This window comes from Piliocolobus tephrosceles, chromosome 2 (genome assembly GCF_002776525.5).
Source record: "Piliocolobus tephrosceles isolate RC106 chromosome 2, ASM277652v3, whole genome shotgun sequence".
In the NCBI taxonomy this organism is placed as follows: Eukaryota; Metazoa; Chordata; class Mammalia; order Primates; family Cercopithecidae; genus Piliocolobus; species Piliocolobus tephrosceles.
In genome coordinates this window covers 160,236,804-160,249,871 of record NC_045435.1, presented here as the reverse complement: position 1 = coordinate 160,249,871, position 13,068 = coordinate 160,236,804, and the positions used below count along the sequence as shown (strand labels likewise).

The following is a 13,068-nucleotide window of genomic DNA, read 5'->3' as shown; positions in this document are numbered from 1 at the left end:
AAATCTTTTTGGCAAGAAAAAAATCCCACACAAAAAAAATAATAAGGCCAACATACAAGTTGTGACAGGAAATCAGGAAGGTTAGTTACATAAAGAGTACATTTACAAGAATGGCCCTATAAAACAAAACTATAAATCAATTTCATATATTTCAATATAACATATGTACAAATCCTAAGTGAAATGGGTAGATCAAATTCTAACAAAATAATATTTAATTTAGATAATGATTTAAAATAATACGCTACTATTAATTTATTCACCTTCAGAGTAACACATGAAGAAAATAACTAAACACACAAGGAAACAATAGATATGAATGAAACTAATAGAGACAGAAAATAAAATATTCATGCATATTACATTTAAAGAGATAAAAGCCAAGCTTGCAAACATAAGTATGAAATAAGAACTCATAAGTAATGACCAAGAAATTCAGAAAAGAACCAAATTTAACTTATAAAAATGAAAACTATCAATGAAATTGAAAACGTAATGGACAAATTTATTAATAGATTAAAACTTTGGCTGATAAGGATGTATCAATGTAAGTTTATCAATTGTAACACTCTGGTGGGGAATGTTGATATTGGGAGAAGCTATGCATGTGCGAGAGAAGGGGGCATATGAGATATTGCTGTACCTTACTCTCAATTTTGCTGTGACTCAAAAACTTATCTAAAACCGTGTTCTTTGGAAAATAGATTAGAGACTTTTGCTTATCATGTTTTCATGTATTTAAAAGATAACTTACCAATTAAAGTAAAAATAGTAAATGTGGAGTTTAAAACATATGTAGAAGTGAAATGTATAACAATAACACAAAGAGCAGAAGGGAGAACTGGAACATACTGTGATAAGGTTCTAATAGTACTGTATAGAAAGTGGCATAATATTATTTGAAGGTTGGGTGTGATAAATTAATGATGCAATTTGTAACTCTTGAACAACCTCTAAAAAGATAACAGTAAAGCGAATAAGCCAATAGTGGGGACACAATGGAACACTTAAAAAATTCAGTTAATTCGGCCGGGGGTGGCGGCTCATGACTGTACTCCCAGCACTTTGGGAGGCCGAGGTGGGCAGATCACCTGAGGTCAGGAGTTCGAGACCAGCCTGACCAACATGGAGAAACCCCATCTCTTCTAAAGAAACAAAATTAGCCGGGTGTGGTGGTGCGTGCCTGTAATCCCAGCCATTCGGGAGGCTGAAGCAGGAGAATCACTGGAATCCAGGAGGCAGAGGTTGCGCCATTGCACTCAAGCCTGGGCAACAAGAGCAAAACTCTGTCTCAAAATAAATAAATAAATAAATAAATAAATAAATAAATAAATACATACATACATACATACATAAATAATCAGTTAATTCAAGAGGAGAAATGTAATAAAGAAGAGATAGAATGTTTTTCCATTTGTCTGTGTTCTCTCTTATTTCCTTGAGCAGTGGTTTGTAGTTCTCCTTGAAGAGGTCCTTGACATCCCTCGTAAGTTGTATTCCTAGGTATTTTATTCTCTTAGTAGCAATTGTGAATGGGAGTTCACTCATTATTTGGCTCTCTGCCTGTTATTGGTGTATAGGAATACTTGTGATTTTTGTACATTGATTTTGTATCCTGAGACTTTGCTGAAGTTGCTTATCAGCTTAAGATTTCAGGTTGAGATGATGGGGTTTTCTAAATATACAATCATGTCATCTGCAAACAGACAATTTGATTTCCTCTCTTCCTATTTGAATACCCTTTATTTCTTTCTCTTGCCTTATTGCCCTGGCCAGAACTTCCAACACTATGTTGAATAGGAGTGGTGAGAGAGGGCATCCTTGTCTTGTGCTGGTTTTCAAAGGGAATGCTTCCAGCTTTTGCCCATTCAATATGATATTGGCTCTGGGTTTGTCATAAATAGCTCTTATTATTTTGAGATATGTTCCATCAATACCTAGTTTATTTAGAGTTTTTAACATGAAGAGATGTTTAATTTTATCAGAGTCCTTTTCTGCATCTATTGAGATAATCATGTGATTTTTGTCATTGGTTCTGTTTGTGTGACGGATTATGTTTATTGGTTTGCATATGTTGAATCAGCCTTGCATGCCAGATATGGAGCCGACTTGATCTTGGTGGATAAGCTGTTTGATGTGCTGCTGGGTTTGGTTTGCCAGAATTTTACTGAGAATTTTTGCAGTGATGTTCATCAGGGATATTGGCCTGAAAGTTTCCTTTTTTGTTGTTTATCTGCCAGGTTTGGGTATCAGGATGATGTTGGCCTCATAAAATGAGTTAGGGAGGGTTCCCTCTTTTTCTGTTGTTTGGAATTGTTTCAGAAGGAATGGTACCAGCTCCTCTTTGTATCTGTGGTAGAATTTGGCTGTGAATCCGTCTGGTCCTGGACTTTTTTTGGTTGGTATGCTGCTAATTACCGCCTCAATTTCAGAACTTGTTATTGGTCTATTCAGGTATTTGATTTCTTCCTGGTTTAGACTTGGGAGCATGTATGTGTCCAGGAATATATCCATTTCTTCTAGGTTTTCTAGTTTATTTGCATAGAGGTGTTTATAGTAATCTCTGATGGTAGTTTGTATTTCTGGGGGATCAGTGGTGATATCCCCTATATCATTTTTTATTGGGTCTATTTGATTCTTCTCTCTTTTCTTCTTTATTATCCTGGCTAGTGGTCTATCTATTTTGTTGATCTTCTCAAAAAAACAGCTCCTTGATTCATTGAGTTTTTGAAGGGTTTTTTGTGTCTCTACCTCCTTCAGTTCTGCTCTGATCTTAGTTATTTCTTGTCTTCTGCTAGATTTGAATTTGTTTGCTGTTGCTTCTCTAGTTCTTTTAATTTCAATGTGAGAGTATCATTTTTGGATCTTTCCTGCTTTCTCTTGTGGGCATTTAGTGCTATAAATTTCCCTCTACATGCTGCTTTAAATGTGTCCCAGAGATTTTGGTACATTGTGACTTCGTTCTCATTGGTTTCAAAGAACATCTTTATTTCTGCCTTCATTTCATTATTTACCCAGTAGTCATTCAGGAGCAGGTTGTTTAGTTTCCATGTAGTTGTGCAGCTTTGAGTGAGTTTCACATTCCATGCTCATGATAGGAAGAACCAATATCATGAAAATGGCCACACTGCCCAAAGTAATTTATAGATTCAATGCTTTACCCATCAAGCTACCACTGACTTTCTTCACAGAATTGGAAAAAACGACTTTAAACTTCATATGGAACCAAAAAAGAGCTCGCATAGCCAAGACAATCCTAAGCAAAAAGAACAAAACTGGAGGCATCATGCTGCCTGACTTCAAACTAGACTACAAGGCTACAGTAACCAAAACAGCATTGCACTGGTACCAAAACAGATATATAGACCAATGTAACAGAACAGAAGTGTCAGAAATAACACCACACGGCTACAACCATCTGATCTTTGACAAACCTGACACAAACAAGCAATAGGGAAAAGATTCCCTATTTAATAAATGGTGTTGGGAAAGCTAGTTAGCCATACGCATATGAAAACTGAAAACTGAAACTGGACCCATTTCTTACACCTTATACAAAAATCAACTCAAGATGGATTAAAGACTTAAACATAAGACCTCAAATCATAAAAATCCTAGAAGAAAAACTTGGGCAATATCATTCAGGACATAGACATGGGCAAAGACTACATGTCTAAAACACGAAAAGCAATGGCAACAAAAGCCAAAATTGACAAATGGGATCTAATTAAACTGAAGAACTTCTGCACAGCAGAAGAAACTATCATCAGAGTGCATAGGCAACCTACAGAATGGGAGAAAATTTTTGCAATCTACCCATCAGACAAAGGGCTAATATCCAGAATCTACAAAGGACTTAAACAAATTTACAAGAAAAAAAAAAAAACAACCCCATCAAAAAGTGGGCAAAGGATATGAAGAGACAATTCTCAAAAGAAGACATTTTTGCAGCCAACAAACATATGAAAAAAGGCTCATCATCAGTGGTCATTAGAGAAACGCAAATCAAAACCACAATGAGATACCATCTCATGCCAGTTAGAATGGTGATCATTAAAAAGTCAGGAAACAACAGATGCTGGAGAAGATGTGGGGAAATAGGATTGCTTTTACACTATTGGTGGGACTGTAAATTAGTTCAACCATTGTGGAAGACAGTGTGGCGATTCCTTAAGGATCTAGAACTAGAGATAACATTTGACTCAGCAATCTCATTACTGGGTATATACCCAAAGGATTATAAATCATTCTATTATGAGGACACATACATACATATGTTGATTGTGGCACTATTTTACAATAGCAAAGACTTGGAGCCAACCCAAATGTCCATCAATACTAGACTGGATAAAGAAAATGTGGCACATATACACCATGGAATACTATGCAGTCATAAAAAGGATGAGTTCATGTCGTTTGCAGGGACATAGATGAAGCTGGAAACCATCACTCTCAGCAAACTATCACAGAGTGGAAAACCCAACACTGCATGTTCTCACTCATAAGCGGGAGTTGAACAAGGAGAACACATGGACACAGGGAGGGGAACATCACATACCAGGGCCTGTCAGTGGTGGGGGGCTAGTGGAGGGATAGCATTAGGAGAAATACCTAATGTAGGTGATGGGTTGAATGGTGCAGCAAACTACCATGGCACGTGTATACTTATGTAACAAAACTACACGGTTTCACAAGTACCGCAGTACTTAAAGTATAATTAAAAAAAAAAAAAAAAAAAAAAGAAAAGAAAAAAAGAAGAGATAGAAAGGAAAGAAATAGCAAGGTGGTAAATTAAACCTAATGATATTGAAAACTTCATTAACTGTAAATAATCTAAAGACTTGAATTAAAACACAAAGATTGTCACATTGGACAAGAAAACAAGACCAGTATATATGCTGCCCTGCCTATAAGAAATCTACTTTAAATAAAATGACACAAATAACAGTAAAAGGATAAAAACATATACTATGCAAAAATTAATTATAAGAAAGCTGAAGTAGCTCTATTAGTATCAAAGTAGATTTCAAACAAATACTATTACCAGAGATAAAGAGGACCATTTAATATTAACAAAGGGGTCAATTTGTTGAAAAAAAGTAATTAACCTACACATGTATAAACACAATAGGAGAGGTTCAAAATATATAAACATATAAAAGAAATAGACAAATCACAATTAAAGTCTGATAATCCCTTTATCAGCAATTGATAGAACAGGTAGATGTAGACAGTAAATAAGTAAGAATATAGAATACTTGAATAACACTTGATCCAATTAACATTTGTAAAACACTCAATAGCAGCAGAATACTGATTCCTTATAAGTTAACATTGAACATGCAATAGGAGAGACCGTATCCTAGGCTATAGAACCACTCACAATAAAATTTAAAAAGATTGAAATCATACATAATAAATTATCTTACATAAATGAAATTGAATTAGAAATCAATAGCATAAAGCTATTTCGTTCTCAGCCTATGATGTCAGTGTAGGACAGGTGAAAATGCTGGCTTTACATTACCACCCAGTAGTAACAAGACATTCCTTCCCCTTTCCTCCAAATTGGTGTAAGAGGAGGCTGAGTGAGAAGCTAAATGTTTTGTTTTTTGACAGTTAAAAAATTTTTAATTGACACCGAGATACGATGTGATGTTTCAATATATGTATACATTATGTAATGATCAAATCAGGGTAATTAGCGTATCTATCATCTCAAACATTTATTCATTTATTTGTGGTGAGAACATGTAAAATCTTCTTTTCTAGCTGCCTTTAAATGTATAATACATGATTATGATCTGTAGTCAACCTACTATGTAATAAAACACTAGAACTTATTCCTTCTATCTAATTGTAACTTTATACTCATTGACAAACCTCTCCCTGTTCCCTCATTCCACCTTTTCCATCCTCTGGTGACCACTATTCTACTCTCTGCTTCTATGACATTAACTTTTGTAGGTTCTATGGATGAGTGAGATCGTGTAGCATTTGTCTTCCGTGTCTTAGATTCATTTAGCATTACGTCCTCGAAGTTCATCTGTTTTTCTGTGAATAATAGGATTTCATTCTTTTTTATAGTTGAATAGTGTTCAATTGTGTGTGTATACCACTATTTTTTAGCCATTTGTCTATAGATAAACATTTAGGTTGAGTCCATCTCTTGGCTATTGTGAATACTGCTGTAATAAACATGGGAATGCAAGTTTCTCTTTGTTTTATTTTTAATGGTGCCAATTTTAAATAGTTTTATTTAAGACATTGCATTTTCCACTTATAATACAATGTTTATAAAGTGCAATGTTATTTCCTTCCCCTATGCATATGTTCCATATTCAAGTGTTGAAAATGCTCAGTAACTTACTATAGCAGCTGAACTTTTTAAAACTGCCACAGAATTTGCTGCAAATTTAGGTCCTTCAATGTTTTAAATGTGTGGAACAATGTTACATCTATACTTGGGTTGGGTTAATCAACCTCTTCAATAGTAGATCCCGAGGAAGCACCACCAGAGCGAGAAGCTCCACCACCAGGAAATCCCCCAGGCATTCCTCCTGGCATGCCTCCTGCACTCTGGTACAGCTTGGTGTTGATGGGGTTGCAGACTTTCTCCAGCTCTTTCTGCTGATGTTCAGATTCTTCCTTCTTGGCAGCCTGATTCTTACCGAGCCAGTTGATAATTTCATTACACTTGTCCAGAATCTTCTGTTTGCCATCACCGTTAGTCTTGCCCTGAAGTTTCTCATCTATGACAGTCGCTTTCATGTTGAATGCATAGGACTCAAGTGAATTCTTGGATGACACTTTGTCCCTCTGCTTCTCATCTTCAACTTTGTACTTCTCAGCTTCCTGGACCATAAATTCAATGTCTTCCTTGCTCAAACGGTGCTTGTCATTAGTGATAGTAATCTTGTTCTCTTTTCCTGTACTCTTGTCCACAACAGAGACACTGAGGATGCCATTAGCATCAATGTCAAAAGTGACTTCAATCTGAGGAACACCTCGGGGTGCAGGAGGTATGCCTGTGAGTTCAAACTTGCCAAGCAGTTGTTATCCTTGGTCATGGCACACTCACCTTCATAAAACTGAATAAGCACACCCAGCTGGTTGTCGGAATAGGTAGTGAAGGTCTGTGTCTGCTTGGTAGGAATGGTAGTATTGTGCTTGATGAGGATAGTCATGACTCCACCAGCAGCTTCAATACCAAGGGAAAGAGGAGTGACATACAAGAGCAGCAAATCTTGAACATTTTCAGACTCGTCTCCAGACAGGATGGCTGCCTGGACAGCTGCACCATAAGCGATGGCTTCATCAGGGTTGATGCTCTTATTCAGTTCTTTTCCATTGAAGAAGTCTTGGAGAAGCTTCTGAATCTTGGGGATACAAGCAGAACCACCAACCAGGACAATGGCATGAATCTGTGACTTGTCTAGTTTGATATCTCAAAAGACTTTCTCTATGGGGTCCAGGGTGCCATGCAACAGGTCAGCATTCTTTTCTTCAAATCAGGCACGGGTAATGGAGGTATAGAAGTCGATTCCTTCACAGAGAGAATTGATCTCAATACTGGCCAGGGTGCTGGAAGAGGGAGTATGCTTAGCTCATTCACAAGCAGTACAGAGGCATCTTACAGCTCTCTTATTCTCACTGATGTCCTTCTTATGCTTGTGCTTGAACTCAGCAATAAAATGGTTGATCATTCGGTTGTCAAAATCTTCTCCACACAAGTGGGTGTCTCTGGCTGTAGATTTAACCTCAAAGATTCCATCCTCAGTAGTGAGGATTGACACATCGAAAGTGTCACCTCCCAGGTCAAAGATCAACACGTTTCTTTCCATTCCAACCTTTTTGTCTAAGCCATAAGCAATTGCAACTGCAGTTGGCTCGTTAATAATTCTAAATACATTGAGACCAGCAATAGTTCCAGCATCTTCGGTAGCCGGACACTGAAAGTCATTAAAGTAACAGCATTGGTAACAGTCTTCCCAAGGTTGGCTTCCGCAATTTCCTTCATCTTTGTCAGAACCATAGAGGGTACCTCCACTGGATAGAAGCTTTTGGTCTCTCCCTTGTATTCTACTTGGACCTTGGGCCTGCCAGCATCATTCAACACCATGATGGGTCAATGCTGCATATCAGACCAGACAACAGCATCATCAAATCTGCATCCAATCAGATGTTTGGAATCAAAAATGTTTGGTGTGTTGGTGGGGTTCATTGCAACTTGATTCTTTGTGGCATCACCAGTCAATCATCCAGTGTTCGTAAACGCGACACAGCTTGGAGTGGTTCGATTTTCCTGATCATTGGCAATTATCTCTACTTTTCTGTCCTAGAAAACACCCACACAAGAATAGGTGGTGCCAAGATAAATACCAACTGCAGGTCCCTTTGACATGGTTGCTGGCATATAGGCCTGGCTCCAACAAAGAAGAAAGCCACAGGAACCCCAAGCACTGCAGGTGAGTTCAATCGCAGGTTTCTCTTTGACATACTGATTTCTAGTCCTTTGGATAAATACTCAGTGGTGAAATTGCTGGATCATATGGTAATTATTTGTAAATGTTTTGAGAAACATTATACTATTTTCCACAATAGTTGTACTAATTTATATTTCCACCAATAGTGTATAAGAATTTTCCTTTCTAGCAGCTGGGTACAGTGGTGTGTGCCTGTAGTCTCAGTTACTCAGGAGGCTGAGGCAGGAGGATAGTTTGAGTCCAGGACTTCGAGGCCAACCTGGGCAATATGGTGAGACATTACCTTTAAAAAAAAAAGTGTTTAAAAAGATGAGTTCCCTTTTCTCTGCATCCTTATCAGCATGTTTTACTTTTCATCTTTTAGATAACAGCCATTCTAATTGAGGTGAGGTGATATCTCATTGTGATTTTGATTTGCATTTCCCTGATGATTAGTGATGTTGAGCATTTTGTCATTTGCCTGGTGATTTGTATGTCTTATTTTGAGAAATGTCTATTCAGGTCTTTTGCTTATTTTAAAATCTGATTTTTTGTGGGTTTTCTTTTTTTTGGTATTGAGTTGTTTGAATTCCTTATGTATTCTAAATATTAGTCCCTTGTCAGATGGAAAGTTTGTGAATAATTTTTCCCATTCTTAAGATTGTCTCTTCACTCTGTTGATTGTTTCCTTTGCTATGCAGAAGCTTTTTGGTTTGCCCCATTTGTCTATTTTGCCTTTGTTGCCTGTGATTCTGAGGTCCTATCTAAAAAATTCTTGCCCAGACCAATTTTGTGAAGTGTCTCCCCTGTGTTTTCTTCTAGTAGTTTACAGTTTTGGGTCTTACATTTCAGTCTTTAATCCATTTTGAGTTTTTTTAATATGATGAAAGATAGAGGTCTTTCATTTATCCACATGTGAATATTCAGTTTTCCCAGCACCATTTATTGAAGAGACTGTCCTTTTCCTCATGTGTGTTCTTGACACCTTTGTTGACAATCAATGGACTGTAAATGTGTGGATTTATTTCTGGATTTCTTTCTGCTCCGTTGGTCTATGTGTCTGTTTTCATGCCAGTGCCATGCCAATTGGGTTATTATAGCCTTGTAGTGTATTTTGAATTCAGTGTGATGTCTCCAGCTTTATTCTTTTTTGCTCAGGATTGCTTTGGCTATTTGATGCCTTTAGTGGTTCCATGCGAATTTTAGGATTGTTCTTATATTTCTATGAAGAATGTCATAATATTTTGATAGGAAGTGTGTTGAATCTATACATCATTATGGGTAGGATGGACTTTTTAACAATATTGATTATTCCAGTCCATGAACACAGATATATTTCAATTTATTTGTGCCATCTTGAATTTCTTTCATCAATGTTTTGTAGTTTTTATAGCAGGTATCTTTCACCTCTTTGGTTAAATTTATTCCTAGGGTTTCTTTTTTGGTAGCTATTCTAAATAGGACTGCTTTCTTGATTCTTTTTTAGATAGTGTGCTATTGGCATATAGAACTACTACTGATTTTTATATGTTGATTTTGTGTCTTGAAACTTTACTGAATTCATTTATTAGTTTTTGGATCTGGGTCAATTGATGAAAGAGGTGGGTTCCAATGGTCTTGGGTAGCTCTGCCCCTGTGGCTTTGCAGGGTACAGCCTCCTTCCTGACTGCTTTAACAGGCTAGTGTTGTGTCTGAAACTTTTTCAGGCTCACAGTGCAAGCTGTCAGTGGATCTACCATTCTGGGGTACAGAGGATAGTGGCCCTCTTCTCACAGCTCCACGAGGCAGCATCTCAGTGGGGACTCTGTGTGGGAGCTTGCACCCCACATTCCTTTCTGCACTGCCCTAGCAGAGGCTCTCCATGAGTGCCCCACCCCTGCAGCAAACTTCTGCCTGAACATCCAGGCATTTCCATACATCCTCTGAAACCTAGGCAGAGATTCTCAAACCTTAATTTTTGACTTCTGTGTACCTGCAGGCTCAACACCATGTGGAAACTGCCAAGACTTGGAGCTTGCACCCTCCGAATCCATGGTTTGAGCTGTACCTTGGCCCCTTTTAGTCACAGCCGGAGTGGCTGGGACGCAAGGTACCAAGTTCCTAGGCTGCACACAACAGAGAGACCCTGGGCCTGGCCCACAAAACCATTTTTTCCTCCTATGTCTCCAGGCCTGTGATGGGAGGGACTTTCACGAAGGTCTCTGACATGCCCTGAAGACATTTTCCCTATTTCCTTGGTGATTAACATTCAGCTCCTTGTTACTTAGGCAAATATCTGCAGCCAGCTTGGAATTCTCAGAAAATGGGATCTTTTTTTCCTATTGCATTGTCAAGCTGCAAATTTTCTGAACTTTTATGCTTTGTTTCCCTTTTGAAACTGAATGCCTTTAACAGCACCCAAGTCATCTCTTGAATGCTTTGCTGTTTAGAAATTTCTTCTGCCAGATACCCGAAATCATCTCTCTCAAGTTCAAAGTTCCACAAATCTCTAGGGCAGTGGCAAAATGCCACCAGTCTCTTTGCTAAAACATAACAAGAGTCACCTTTGCTCCAGTTCCAAACAAGTTCCTCATCTCCATCTGAGACCACCTCATCCTGGATTTCATTGTCCATATCATTATCAACATTTTGGTCAAAGCCATTCATTAAGTCTCTAGGGAGTTCCAAACTTTCCCACATTTTTCTGTCTTCTTCTGAGCCCTCCAAACTGTTCCAACCTCTGCCTGTTACTCAGTTCCAAAGTCACTTCCACATTTCAGGTATCTTTTCAGCAGTGTCCCACTGTACTGGTATCAATTTACTGTATTCGGCTTTTTTTTTTTTCATGCTGCTGCTAAAGATATACCTGAGACTGGGAAGCAAAAGAGGTTTAATGGACGTACAATTCCATGTGGCTGGGGAGACCTCACAATCATGGCAGAAGGTAAGGAGAAGCAAGTCATGTCTTACATGGATGGCAGCAGGCAAAGAGAGAGAGCTTGTGCAAGGGAACTCCTCTTTTTAAAACCATCAGATCTCATGACACTTATTCACTATCATAAGAACAGCATGGGAAAGACCTACCCCCATGATTCAATTACCTCCCACTGGGTCCCTCCCACAACATGTGGGAATTCAAGTGAGATTTGAGTAGGGACACAGCCAAACCCTATCAACCATGTATTTTCTTTATCCCCTTGAGTTTTAGATCCCATAAATAAGTAAAAACATGCAATGTCTGTCTTTCTGTGCCTAGCTTATTTTACTTAAAATAATGATCTCCAGTTCCATCCACGTTGTTGCAAATGACTGGATCTATTTTTTTATGGCTGAATAGTACTCCATTGTGCATGTGTGCCACATTTTCTTTTTCCATTTGTCTGTTGATGGACACTCAGGTTCCTCCCAATCTTAGATATTGTAAATAATGCTGCAACAAAAATAGTAGTGCAGATATCTCTTGATACACTGATTTCCCTCCTTTTGGATATATACACAGCAGTGGGATCATTGGATCACATGGTAGCTCAATTTTCAGTTTAACGAGGAACCTCCAAACTGTTCTCCATAGTGATATTACTAATTTACATTTCCACCAACATACAAGCCCCAATGTTTCATTTATGTTTCATTCCCCAACATACATTTCCCCAATGTTTTATTGTAGTAGTTTCATAGTTTGAGGTCTTAGATTTAAGCCTTTAATCCATTTTGATTTGATTTTTGTATATGGTGAAAGATAGGGGTTGAGTTACATTCTTCTGCATATGGATATCCAGTTTTCCCAGCACCATTTATTGAAGAGACTGTCTTTTCCCTAGTGTATGTTCTTGGCACTTTTGCTGAAAATGAGTTCACTGTAGGTGTGTGGATTTGTTTCTGGGTTCTCTATTCTGTTCCATTGGCCTACTTGTCTGTTTTCATGTCAGTACCATGCTGTTTTGGTTACTACAGCTCTGTAGTGCAATTTGAAGTCAGGTAATATGATTCCTCCAGTTTTGTTCTTTTTGCTTAGGATAGCTTTGGGTATTCTGGGTCTTTTGTGGTTTCATATACATTCTAGGAATGTTTTTCTATTTCCATGAAGAATGTCATTGGTATTTTGATAGGGATTGCATTGAATCTGTAGATTGCTTTGGGTAGTATGAACATTTTAACAATATTGATTCTTCCAATGCATGAACATGGAATATCTTTCTACTTGTTGGTGTCCTCTTCAATTTCTTTCATCAGTGTTTTCTAGTTTTTATTATAGAGATCTTTCACTTCTTTGATTAAATCAGTTCCTAGGTATGTAGTTTTATGTGTGGCTATTGTAAATGGGATTACTTTTTAAATTTCTTTTTAACATTATTCACTGTAGGCATATAGAAATGCTACTGATTTTTTATGTTGACTTTGTATCCCTCAACTTTACTGAATTTATCAGTTCTAATAGTTTTCTTACAAAGTCTTTATATTTTTCCAAATATAAGATTATATCATCTGCAAGCAAGGATAATTTGACTTCTTTCTTTCCAGTTTGGGTGCCCTTTATATCTTTCCCTTATCTGATTGCTCTAGCTAGGACTTCCAGGACTGTGTTGAATAATGGTGATGACAATGGGCATCCTTGTCATGTTCC

General features: G+C 37.7%; 1 pseudogene across 1 annotated transcript; it reads right to left on the bottom strand.

Moving 5' to 3' along the window:
* Positions 1-6,474: 6,474 nt before the first annotated feature.
* Positions 6,475-8,473, bottom strand: LOC111523355 (annotated as a pseudogene). Its single transcript, XR_002725507.2, has one exon. The product of XR_002725507.2 is annotated as a heat shock cognate 71 kDa protein pseudogene (transcript).
* Positions 8,474-13,068: the final 4,595 nt, after the last annotated feature.